Here is a 14,042-nt window from a genome sequence, read left to right as displayed (position 1 = left end):
TTTGAGAGCGTAACCATATAAATGGCTGTCCCTAAAGAAATAAAAGAAGGAAAATAAATTAGCACCAAGGTATTATGGCCCTTATGATGTGTTGTAGACGATTAGAACTATGGTTCACAAATTATAACTTCCTCCATCTTTGTGTGTACATCCAATCTACCATGTTTCTTTCTTAAACAAGGTAATTGTTGATGAGATCCCAATCAAAACTATTCCATGAGAGATAATTGAAGAAACGAAAATAATACTAGAACTAGAAAATTATTGGAAACAATTATTAAGAAGCTAAGAAAACTAGAAATTGATTAGGGGATTTTTGAGGTCTAAAAAGGGCCTCCTAAAAAAAATGTACAACCAAAATAAACTTTATAACAACCAATAGGATTCAAGATGATGATGTAAACCATGAGGGATGATTCACCATTTTTGGAGTAAAAAATTAAAAAGATTAAAAAATAATAAAATAATAAAACTATTTTTTCAACTCATATTTTCAATTTAACTCCCTAAGATTTTTCTCAAATTTCGAGCGGGAGTACTCGTTAGATGAAAAATTTAATTCCTCATCCAAGGAGTACCCATGTTGCATACTTTTGATGGACCCTGTTACACTAAAAATAAAAAATACATGACAAACATGATCGCAATCACATTTTTATTTCTCATTTTTTGTGTAGTAGGGTGCATAAAAAGTATGCAACATGGGTACTTATTGGTTGAGGAAGCAAATTTTTCATCCAATGAGTGTTTCCGCTTGAAATTTGAGTAAACCCATAAGGAGATAAGTTGAAAATACGAGTTTAAAAAATATCTTTTTTCTTCTTTCCCTCTAAAATTTGATGATGTAATCTAATCATGTTTGATTATTTCCACTATTATTTTATAATTTTCGTAGGAGTTCCATTTTAAACCTCAAAATTTCACTAATGACTAAGTACCTCATTGAATGGAAAAACCTAGCAATGGAAGAAGCAAAATGAGACGATGATTTGTTCATGTAGAAACACTCACATATATTCAAGTTTTGAGGAAAACACTTGCTTGAAGAGTAAGGACATGTTAATCTGTATATAAGATCCAAGTAACCCTAAAACCCTTTATTATGAACGATATATTGAGTGATTACATTTCTATTGGTGTATTGTCATGTAGGCTAAAACGAAGCATGGTCCCATTTTATTATAAGTGTACCCTTTGTCTTTTATACACACTAAGAAGACCTAGTCCTCTGATGATGAAGTCATTCTCTTGTACATTTTACTCAATGTAAAAGGAGGTTTCCCCTTAAAATATGCTATAATTTTTGGTTTCTTAAGTTTTTCAAGGAACAAGGTTCATAAGAAGAAACTTAGAAAATAAGGTGAAAAGGGACTCACAAAAGAAGAAAAGGATAAAACGAGGGAGAAAGAGGTTCATAACATAGACCCCATGGTTATTAACCCTTCGAAAAAATTATTAATTATTATAGTAAATAGAATAATTAGAGGCCACATGCCACCTAAGGAGCCTACAATAGGTGCATTCCTTTATTCTTTCATTTTTTGCAAGTAAAAGGAAGGAAATTTGGAAAATTCCCATAAGTAAAATTTACCAAATGTTCCAACACTTCTGGTAACCCCATAATCATTGTATTAGAGGGAATAACATTCTCACAGGCCTCAAAGCTAAACATAAGAAACATGGCCATGAATATGTTGGGTTGTGTTATATGTCGAGGTGTCACAGGGCGGCTGATGACCCCCTGTCGTGGGGTATGGAAGTGGGCGGTAGCCCCCCTGCATGGGGTACAAGGAAATGCATCGAGAAATTTTGTTTTGGATCCTATATTAGGTGGGCGGACCTACCTATGGTTTTGTGCATGGATTTCACACATGGTTTTGGGAATGATGGTTTTCTATCCATGGTATTTTGTAGATTCGATCAAGCGAACTACACTTATGTTCTAATCCAAGGTTAATGGATTGGGGTTTATGAATTCTTCGGCATGTATATATATGTATTGTAACATTGAAAGGAACATAATGAAAATCAATCTGGAACTCCCGATTTTGGGTTCCAAGGAAAAAGCTTTGCGTATATTTGTCTTATGTTTTATACTCTTGCCATTGTTTATTTTTCTATTTTTAGAATTCTTATGCATGTAATTTCTTTACAGGGTTAAAACCTAAATAATATCAAAGAATATTAATTCAATATCTAAGTGTCAGAGTAGAAAGTAACTTGATACAAAGGAAATCAGATTCTCCTCGTAATATTCAAAACCCATTCTTTTCAATTTCAAATCAAGATCAATACAAGTCAGGTACAAATTTAAACAAGCCTTGCATATTTCCAATAGTTCTCTACACAATTTCTCACATTATTGGACATGATAAAGGAAAAGAAATTGTTGCTTTATGGATATTATGTTGGTATTGATGATTTAAATATTGAGAATTAAATCAAAAAAATGCACACAATATTTCCAAATATTACTGAGAACTAAAAAAGGCTAAATTATGTACCCCTAGAAAGCTATCAAGGAACTAACACAACGCTTGAAAATAACATATACACATCAGTGAGTGATTGTAATTTATTGTAAAAGAGATTATTGAACACTGAAACCTATCATAGATCGAAAATATGGGTGTTCATAGGATCATCAATGACGTTTTAATGGCATTGGAGGATAGGGTCAGCAATAAAGGAATTGTTATTGGGATGGTTCCAATGATCATAAAGAATATATTGAAAAAGTGTGTCATTGTGACCTCGAAGAAGATAAACAAAATATATTCCATTTCGAGCATATTAAAAATAGATATGGGTAACATGTTCGTACAAGTAGAAATATCTCTATAGAAATTGATATTTAGGCATATTTTAGGTATATCCTCATAACATGAGGTTTATGTGGGCTATATAGAAGACAAAGAAGTAGGTTTCTTATAGTTACTTGTAAATATTTTCTTAATTTCAAATAGTTCTAAGAAAATGAAAAAATAGAGGAGCTTAAAAAGATTGTAACTAACCGAATCGAAACTATAAGTCCCAATAAGTAGTTACAACCAATAAAGTATATAAGTATAGAAGTACCTTGTGTTGATGACTCTTTCATTTTATAATTTTGATAACAAATTTATGGAATTTAATGAGAACAATCCCTCAAGGATACTTTATAAAGACAAGATATGGTGTAGTGATGCATTACTTGTAATTTATTCCTAATATTAATGTGTTCATGTGTACGACCATGAGGTTTTATTGTACGTATGTTGATTGTTGTTAAGTAACGTTTATTTATTTTACATTCATACTGATCATCTTGTATTTATTGCTTTGAGATAACATATTAAAGTTTGTGAATGGGTTGTCATTTGACAATACTGCCACATTTACAACTTAAGTTTATATATTTCTTCTTTTGTCTAATACCTATCTATTTCTAAATCTTTAGAAGAAAACTATAACTAATCCCTTATTTAATTTATTAGTTTTTCTCCTAGCTAGGGTAGGTTAGATTAGTTTACTTTCTGCATGCAGAGTAATAAAACATTGAACAATCTACTCTTCATTTCATCACCAGCAACATTAATTTTTAAGTAATCGTCACTGAGCCAAATTTTGGATGCGTCTCCTATCCCAAATGGTGTAAGGTATAACAAGGACATATTATCCACAAATAGCCCCATCTATTGAAGGATACTTTTTTGTATAAATTGTTCCAATTACCCATTCCTAAATTAATTTCAAAGCTTTATATTATGTATGGTATCTTTATTTAGGTTGTAATGAATAAGTTATTAAAATTTCAAATTGGGTAAAGGAAAAATCAAATTTGAATAGCATGAATGATAAGAAAAATTGATCTATCTATGTGATAGATTTTTTCAGTTCATATAAAAGGAGATTATAGAAAAGAATAGATGTATTGTTGAAATTAGAAGAGTATTTTGATGAATATTTTGCATACATCATCCAATTATTTTTTTGTGCTCAACATGGAGTGGACACACAACTTTTAGAAAACAAAATAAAAAAAACTTTCAAGGTTGACAACAAATAAGATATTCAATGTTCATGTTAAGTATAATAATTTTATATCTAGTTTATATAGAGAGAGTAAAGTCATTGAAAGTTCTATCTTTATACATATATAAAAAAAAAATTGTAATCACTTTATTTCTCACTTATAAAGGATATTTAATCATTTTTACGAAATTTAAAGTAAAAGAGTTTCTAGGGTAAAAATATTTCAATAGCCTAAGGTATCGCAATCATGGCTAATTTTGTTCATGCTCGATATGGATTTGAGACATGGAATATCCATCTTATCTTTAGATCTATACGAATAAAATTCATTGATATGAAATTTACTTCAATTGTACGTTGCTCATATGATGGACATATATCATATCATCAACGATAGCATGGAGTTTACACACACACACACACACACATATTAACTCCAAATATATCGTTGGAGGAGAGGGGTCAAATCCCTAGAGGTGTACCTTTTTTTAAGATTGAAAATACTTGAGGAAATGCTTGTTGAGTCTTGAAAAATTTGATCCCTCCGTGGGCATGATAATATGATGTTTTTTTATCATATTATCAATGTATTAACCAAATCATTGTATTAATATGTTAGTCTGTTGGGGTTTCTTAATAATATTGTAATACCTTCTAGGTTGAGCGTTGCTTTGCATTGCAATATGAAGGAGTTGTGTAATTTGACCAATGTTGGACATCAAGTTGACAAGTGGTATATATTTATGTGTGTGTGTGTGTGTGTCTTTTTATGTTTCAATATCCATTGCCAGTAAAATATTTGTATATCAACAAAAAAATTTCTTCGATAACACTGTAAAGTGAGCCCTCCGAAAGGGGACACACCCATCCTACCCCATAGTTATAAGCCTGACCCTAATGGACCCAAGTAGAATTGAACCCACAACTTATAAGAGAAGGCCAATGAGTTGGCGAGGGGGAGAGGGGGGGATGAGCTTCAACCAAGTAGGCTACCCATCAGGGCTATTATATTAGCATTACCTATATAAAAGGTAATTGAATAAAAATATAATTTATTCTTTCTACATCTAGTATAAGAAAATTTGATAATTGCTCTAGTGCTTAACATGAAGCGGGTAAGATTTTTGGAAAATATTAGTAATGAAAAAAAAATGAACGCAAATCATAATTAAATATTTCAATATTGAAAAAAAAAATTATATTTTACTTGAAACATTTAAAAATGGTCCTTGGAAGCTTATTTGGCATGCCTATGTTATGTAAAATTATGTAAGTAATGAAACTCTTATGTTCAATTTCCCTTATGGCTTGATATATGTTCATGGATGGGGCCATTATACCTAGAGATATAACTCTCTTTGGATCCGTATGTTTTGAAGGATGAACCAAAAACATAAACCAAACAAAAAAGAAAATCGATAATGCATTATTAAATTTGATAAAATATCATAAATTAAAGTCCATGTAAATGAATATTTTTCCAATTCGAAAGAATTCAACAAAAAAAATTAAACATATAAAGATGTAATCCTTTGAATCCATAGTAAACTTCATATGGAAAAAGATTTAAATTAATTAATAATTTAATTGTATATCGTACTTGTCAAGAAATCTCCAATTTCTACTGTCTTCTGTCAATAGATATACCAAGCTTACTAACTTTAATCTTAATATCATTACATTTGTTGCCTTCCATATTAGTGACTCGTCTCCGATGTTCAATGACTTCAGGCTATCGGTGGAAAGTTGATCATCTTGGATTGTTTCATTGAAAATGTAAATTTTTCGAAGTACTTTATTGGTGTCTTCGTAATTCACTTTCAAATTGAACTATTTTAATGGGATATTTATATTTCCATTTCTATCCAATCACACATATCACAACCCATCCTACTATTAATTAGCAAGAGGAGGAGGACCTAAATTACATTTAACGAAAAATTAGCAACAATCTAGCCCAAAAAAAAAACAATAATAAAATCCACTTATCTCGTAGTCCACAGACTAATGATGCAAAAGTATTGTCTCGTTATAAGTACCTTCCAATCATATGAGTCGAGTCAACTGCACCCCTCGTGCCTCAACCCACACTGCGATAATAGGGATCATCCACAAACACTGAATCGCGCAATCTCGAGAAAATTGGGAAACCATCCCTACAACACGAAGGTAACTGGAGAATTAATCCCTACAAGCAGATAACTCGGTAAACAATCCCTACTTTATAAGGAAGCGCGAAAAAAAACCTGAAATTCAGATCATGGCACAATTATTTTATGAGGATTTATAAAGTAAACCATCAATATATATGACAAACCTAAGGGCTTACAGTCATGCTAAGGCTTTACGATTTTCCTTGCGCACGTTACGCTTCTTCTAGTTTTACACATATACCTTTCAAAATTTACATGTGATTTGTGGCATTACGGAGCAAAACCAAAATTAAATCCCAATCTCTAGATTGTTAGATATTCGTAGAGTTCCTTTTCACGATTTATATTCTAGGCCTTAAGGATTATGAGACAAATAAGGATTTTCTATAATACGGAAAGGATTTGCTATTGTACCGAAGATTTGCAGGCCGCTTGGGCTTTAAAACACGCCTCCAGGGACATGCACCCTACCCTTGAGACTAGCCACTTATCAGCATTGGATTTACTACTTTCTAAAAGCTATCAAAGAAACTACAATAACAGTAATGCTTTTATCACTAACGAAAGGCTACCAAAAATAGTGGTGTAGCAACATGGCTTTACCACTCTCCACGATCTGTTGGAGTGTGTGACAGCAATATTCTGAAAAACGTACTTAATTAAATTAGGCCTGGCAGTTACCGATTCACCATGTGGTTTAAAAAAAAAATGTACTTAATTAAATTTTGGTGGTTTATCTTAAGGGTGGTGTTGGTTTATTAAATCCACGGTACTCTTTATAATGAATATTATTGACTTTGACTAATTATAATTTTTTTAAGTGATAAAATATCTTATTTTGCTATGTGGATGTTTGTCTAACGCACTTGGTCACAAAATCATGTTGTATGAGTGGCTTTATGATATCTTTTGCGATATCATTTTTTCATTATTTTTTGGCAAATAATATTATATACAGGGTCTAGTTACCAACAGGGGTCTCAAAGTAGGTTAAAGGACGGCATGAGAGGTTATGTATGCATAAATGGAGGCCAAGTCACACAAAGATTGAGCCGACTACATAATAAAAGGGTCACTAAGTCACAAAAAGATTGATCCACACAAAGAAGAGTTTTGAGCTACGTGCATATTAAATATGTTATAGTAAATTTTCATGAGGAGAGCGCCATAGTCAAAACCCTAGTCACTAATAGCCTAGCTAACATTTTATTGTGTCCATGGGGAGGTATAGGAGGAGAATCTAGTTATATTTAGAGCTAAAATCCTAAGAGTTTTAGCCACAAAGTTGAGTTGAAATTCCTCATGAAGAGAAAAAGAAATGTAGTCCAATTTGTGTAGAGAAGAGGCTCATGGAGTTGAAGTAAAAAAACAATGACCTTCAATGACGTTTCTAAAGCAAGGGTGTGGAGATGAAGTAACCTAGCTGATCGCTCAAGGGAGAAGGTCGTACACTGTGGGGACCAATGAACAAGAAAGAGGTGTCATTGGAGAAACAAGCGTAAAAGAGTTTTCAACATCCACGTGCCTAGGCCTTGGAGGCTTGCTCTTACTCCTAAAAATCAACATTCCAAGTTAGACCCTAGATTAAATGAAAATGTCTTTGTTGGTTTTGTTGATGTAGCTAAGGGATATAGATTTAGGGATCTTACTTCCCATATAATCATCATTAGCATAGGTGTAATATTTGATCAAACTCACTTCATTAAATTATATATTGTAATAGTTGATTTGAAACAAAAGAAAATGCTACTAAATCAACAAATTCAATTGGAGACTCAATCATCTATAGAAACTAGGAATAAGGAAGAAGCTTGCTAGGATAAAAAATCTATGATGCTGAAGATATTTGGGAAAATGTGGAAATTTCAAAACCAACACCGATAAGATCTACAGGAGAGAGAGAAATCCTCCTAAAACGTACACCAAATTTATTTCATCTGTTGTTTTCGTTATGTTGGGTGTGGAGCCTAATTATCTTCTCTATTGAGAGGCATCACCAGATTGGACCCCATATTGTAAGGGGGCGGAAACGCTGCCTGTTGTTTCACTGCCAGGGGCGCCGACGATGATTTTTATAGCCACCCATGGCTGGGGTTCGGGGGTACCGCCCCCGAAGCTAAAAATAGATATAAAATTACCTTGTAAAATTTTGTAATTTCATAGTCAATATGGGTCGTTCATTGTGCAAAGATCAGAGAATAGAAGTTATGTTTAATTTAGGGTTTTTTCCCTAGAAAGCAACCCCTTGCTATATATGAGGGAATTGTATTGCGGCTATGTAGATGTTCATTCTGAGCGAGAAAGAGGGAGGAGATTGTGTGAGAGCGAAGAGAGAATTACAACGGATCTGTTATAGGTTGTATCTCTTCATTTTGTTGGATAATATAAAAGGAAGGACTGGATGTTTCTCCATGGACATATCCCAAATTGTGTGAACCACATATATCTATGTCTCTCTTGTTTTATGCATTTTCTCTGTTTGTATTTTGCAATATTTTGTGTGTTCTATTGCTTTTTAACATATAATTTTCTAACATGCTAATGAAGATGGGGAAACTTCTTTTTATCCAAAAGAAATAGATGACATTAATAATGCCAAATCGAAGGCGGCAATGAAATAAGAGATGGATGCCTTAAGAACAACAAAACTTGGGACCTAGTAAAACCTCCAAAAGATAGAAAGGTTGTTTGGTGTAAATGGGTCTAAAAATTGAAGAAACACATTTATGGTAATGCTAAAAGTTATAAATCCTAACCAGTGGCAAAGGGGTACTCCCATATTGAAGATATAAATTTCCATTATATGTTTTCACTAACTGATAAGCTTGATTCTATGATATTATATTGACACCAGTTGTTCTGTGTGACTTAGAGTGAGATTAATTAGAAGTTAAAGCAAAATTTTGCATGGAGATTCAAATGAGGAGATATACATAAAATAACCAAAGGGAATTTTTTATCTCAAAAAACAAGGTTATTTGAAAATATCAAAAAGCCACTACACATCCTAAATAGTCTCCAAGGAAATAATACAATAAGTTTGATCCCTTCTTGAGGAACCAAAGTTATAATAGAAGTGAATATGACCATTGTGTTTTTTTCAAATGCTTGAATAGTATTTTTATTACCTTAATGTCATATGTCGAAAATATGTTTGCTGCAAGAAAAATCATATCATGAAAGAGATCAACAGGTTAAAGGCTTACATGGCAAGGAATTTTTATATAAAGGATCTGGGATCAACCGAACAAATGGGAATAAAAGTACAAAGATGTAGGGAAAATCGTAAGCTTATCTTTACAAAATAGAAGTACGTTGAGATAATTCTTGTAAATTTTAGAATGAATATGTGAAGCCTATAAATATGCCTTTATCTTCTTGTTTTGATTTTGCTTGGTTATTGCATTGAGATTACTGTTAATAACATCTAGGCTGCCATTCCCCATAGCCATTTTAGTCCACCATCCACACTCTTTCTTTCTATACCCACGAGAGGACTTATAGTGATGACTATCATCACCTATTAACTCAACACGATTCGATGACATGCAGCAACAAGTATTTCACAACTACACCAACCACCAAGGAATGTTTGGGAATGCCACAAACGCTAGTAGCTCAAGAAATTTAATAGGAAGGCAAAAAAACTAGTGGCTCAATCTATTCAATAGGGTAGATAGACAACTATTCTAATACCATTGTTGGAATCACAATTTGGGAAGTTAATTCAACTCGATTCAATTCATATGAAAAACGGTGTACATATAAATACAACAATGAAACCATTGGATTTAGCTTCTAGATTTCTTGGACATGTATATGTCCACCAAAACTCTCACGAATTAGATGGATAACATTATAGATACATCAAAACCCTATGCCTCACTAAACAAGAATATCCTCTACCCATGAAAAAACTAAAGAACCAAATCTTCACTAACTCATGGTACTCTCCACCAACAAAAAAGATAGAGAATTACAGGAAAAGCCATGCAATACGTTTCCATTTAAAAGACAACCCATAAATTAACCTTCAAAGCTTGATGGAGACTAATTGAAAAGGATCCACACACCTAAAATTTCATACAAACCTAAAATTAAACGACCACTTTTTCTATCTACAAAGAAAATATCAGCTCCATTCCAAGTCTTTGAGAATGAAAATCCCAATAAAAGTTCTCAGGGATTTTAAATAACACATAAATGTTGACTCTCACTCCATGAGGGCTCTTGAATCACATGTAATGCAATAACCTATGAAATCTAATTTCCATGCGAATTTGACACCTCATCCATGGCATCTGGTACTCCTATTTTTGTCTTTCTACACAATCAAGAGTGCAAACATCGCTAGAAAATGAACCGCTACAAAAGAAACTTGTCACACACTGACCGCTATAAAGAAAATTGCACCCTTATCATTAAAGAACTCTCGATCCCCATCAAAGATCTGTACTCCAATAGCCGAGTCCACTTTAGCATTTTCCTCGGGATATTGTAAAATCATCCATCAGGTAAGCACGTAGATATGCTTCCACTACTTCCTTTCTAGACAGAAAATGAGGTATGCACCCCGCCTTTTCTCGACATATTAATCAAAAAATAACATGACAAATCCAACATTAAATTATCTAAAAAATAAGAAACCAGGCACTATAGATTCCTCCAGCATAGATTAACTAAAATAGAAATTTAAAGACAGAAAATTGTTTCTATTATGCCAATAAACCATCCACGACTAAAGTTTTCATGAATTAAACAAAAGAACATCTTTTAAACTCAAAAAACACATTCCTAATAAAATCCATACCTATTTGAACTCAAAATAAAAATAAAAATCCTAGTAGGCATAGATTTAGAAAATAATCAATTGAGATCGAAGAACTCAATGAATTTTGAAGAAAGTTTAGCGGAAAATCACCTCTGACCCTCTAATCAACTGAATCATCCCATAGCTTCATGGAATTCAAGAAATTATTTGTCTTCATCAACCCTTTTCTTCTCCATCATGGCTTCTCGCGATCAATTTGGGTGTGCATTACCTTTCTCGAGAACACGATGTTATAAACAATAACAAGTAATGAAGAAAAAATAATTAAAAAAGGAACGAGTTGGAAATCATGTTTTATGAAATGAACGATGAAAAGAAAGTTCCACCTATATACATGGTCCTCCAATTTTCTTATCATTTGTTTTATTCTCTTTATTTTAAGTTTTCTTGTTTAGACATTTGGTAATTTTGATAAACTTAGTGAAGCTGCAGAGTGAATTATTGCATCAATGGATAGAACTGAAGAGGCATAATTCTATGCTCCATGATTTATCCTACTTATTCTTCTCATATGAAATTCTTCATAATCCCATAGACCAAGAAAATACTTAAAAAGCTAAACAACCATTCAAATGAAATATGTGCCCTTAATATAGAGTGAATGAAATATGTGCCCTTAATATAGAGTTGGAGTAGTCACTACTTGTGATACTAGAAAGGAAGAAATTGAGGGATGGATTATTTGTGTGATCGGTAGATTGGAATAATTGAGTTTGACAAAAATTTTATAATCCTATAGATATAGATATAGATATAGATATAGATATAGATATATATATATATATATATATATATATATATATATATATATATATCAGACCATTTAAAATAAAAAATAAAATATCTATCTATAATATAGACGAAAAGTATAATGGAGTAATCTCTACTTGTGACACTGGAAAGGAAAGGAAGATAGGGATGGACTATTGATGTACCTGGGTAGAATAAAATCACTCAGCTAGTTATATATGAGATACTTTATAATGTAATTGTAACATAAAGGGCGTGATGTTTTTGACTTTGTAACCATGTGAGTGCAACCTTGGGGTATGGGAGATATATGGAGATATTGGACGTTGTAGCACAGAGGTATAGTAATTACACTTGGTAAGTAAGAAGAGTGATAAGGATATCATATTGTGTTGAAGGAAAGGGACATGTAGCCACATGAGAAGTTAGTTAGTTTAGGCGGACTTTAGAAAGATTGTTTCATAAAGTCGTCGATGGCTGTGATTCATCAGTGAAAAGTTGTGAGATGCAATCAAAAATTCTCAATATCCATTTGAAGGAAAGTTTGCAGGATATGCACACTCCTACTTTTCAATAAGTACTGGACTTTGATACTGTGAGGTTCATGTGAAGGAGGAGATATCAGTGAGAGTAAGAACGAATGACTATTATTTCATAGAGAAAGCACAACGTTCAAAATTTTGAGATATTAATTTGAAATAAAATTAAGGCACTAAAAACTAAATGAGGAGTGACTTATTTTCAATTTAAAGGAAAGTCATGTTTTGAAGCATTACTTGAAGTGTAATAAAAAAAAGTAAACATAGTAGAGTTAGGTTTTGAGGCATTTCGTGAAGTGTAATAAAAAATTAAATAATATAAGTTAAAATAAAATATGAAAAAAGTGGAGGGAGATATATTTTTCTATATATATATTTAATTTTGAAAAATTCACCAGTGATAAAAAGTCAAGTAAAATTCACCAGTGATAAAAAGTCAAGTGTAAAATGGAGTTAAAATCAATTTGTTGGGTGATTAATAAGAGAAGATTGCCTGAGTTTCTAAATATTAAGAAGTGTTTGCAAAATTCAAAATGAAATGGACAAAAAAGAAATTTTAAAGAATGGGAGACCACCTTACAACACGTCTTTGATTTTTAATATTTCTTCCACAAGTACCAATTTTGTGTGTGGGAACAAGTAGAGAAATAAACAAAGAGAAAGGTGCAAGCTAAGAGGAGGAAAAGCTTGGTCACAAAATTAACAAGAGGAAGAATGTGTAAGAATTTGGTTTTTGTTTATGTCACTATTTTGGATGCATCAAGTGAATGGTAGTTGCATCAAAGAACATCAAAGGTATTAAGTGAAACCTGATGTATGGTGAGAGATTTTCATGGATTTGTATTTTTTTGAGTAATATCACGGAGTAATTGTTGGCATTATGGCTAATGTGTTATCCTTCATGATAACCTACTTGATAAATATGCCAACATTATGGTACCAAGATGATTATACAAGCTAGTATAGATGTGACAGGTGAGATGGACAAAGGAATGTGAAGTTAAGAGGTAGAAGTATGACAAAGAAAAAGTGTCAAAAAGTATATGCAGGTCTTGTTAAACAAGATCGCGTACATACCAAGGTATGGTGAATAAAAGTCGCATATGTATTCCACAACATGGTAATTGGAATACAAGGGGTCTTTACCTTGGTATTGGCCCATAGTAATCACCATGACAATAGATATTTGACCCCGTCAAAGAATACCACCAATGTTACTAAGGGATTGGCCTAAAGTATTGCCTACGGCCTAAGCTATATACGAAGATGAAGATCAAAGTGTTAAGTGTGAAAGTGATTTGTTATTGATAAATTATTTGATTTGAAACAGGTGTGCACCAAGAAGCATGGAGGAGGTTCAGATCTGATGGATCTGAAATTATAATAAAGACTAATGAATATGATTGCTTGATATTTTATGATTATGACTAACAATGATATATTTGTACTCTGACATGAATATGTGATGACAAATTTGTAAATTGGTTTTCCTCTAAGAGGTGGTGTACATATGCAGATATTCTTCATGGGAGTTGAATATACATTCTTTAAAAGTTCATAATATGTACGCAACTGTCAAACATCATAAGTGTGTACATACACAGATGTTCTTTGTAATAGTCACGTATATCTGCTAGGGTTTTGTAGTATGAATCGATGATTATAGTTGATCTGTTTTGTTATGTTTGTTGATGTCTCTCGATGAAGTATCTCTTATGATAATATATCCTTGACAATACTAGTTGGGTTGAACTG

The 14,042-nt window shown here is 32.4% G+C and overlaps 1 protein-coding gene and 1 long non-coding RNA gene across 2 annotated transcripts in view; both read right to left on the bottom strand.

The window, feature by feature from the left end:
- LOC149182502 (uncharacterized) overlaps positions 1-11,723 on the bottom strand; it is a 42,133-nt gene extending 30,410 nt beyond the window's left edge. Inside the window, exons 1-2 of the long non-coding RNA XR_016257140.1 lie at positions 11,089-11,723; positions 6,054-6,170 (exon numbers count right to left, since the gene is read on the bottom strand). This is a non-coding gene — a long non-coding RNA (uncharacterized LOC149182502). The remainder of the gene's footprint in view (positions 1-6,053; positions 6,171-11,088) is intronic.
- LOC149182501 (agamous-like MADS-box protein AP1) overlaps positions 1-14,042 on the bottom strand; it is a 292,710-nt gene that overhangs the window by 168,996 nt on the left and 109,672 nt on the right. The window lies entirely within an intron of this gene.

This window comes from Pinus tabuliformis, chromosome 3_2 (genome assembly GCF_031772625.1).
Source record: "Pinus tabuliformis cultivar Carrire ecotype Pingquan chromosome 3_2, CPIR1, whole genome shotgun sequence".
NCBI lineage: Eukaryota > Viridiplantae > Streptophyta > Pinopsida > Pinales > Pinaceae > Pinus > Pinus tabuliformis.
This window is presented reverse-complemented; position numbering and strand designations above follow the sequence as displayed.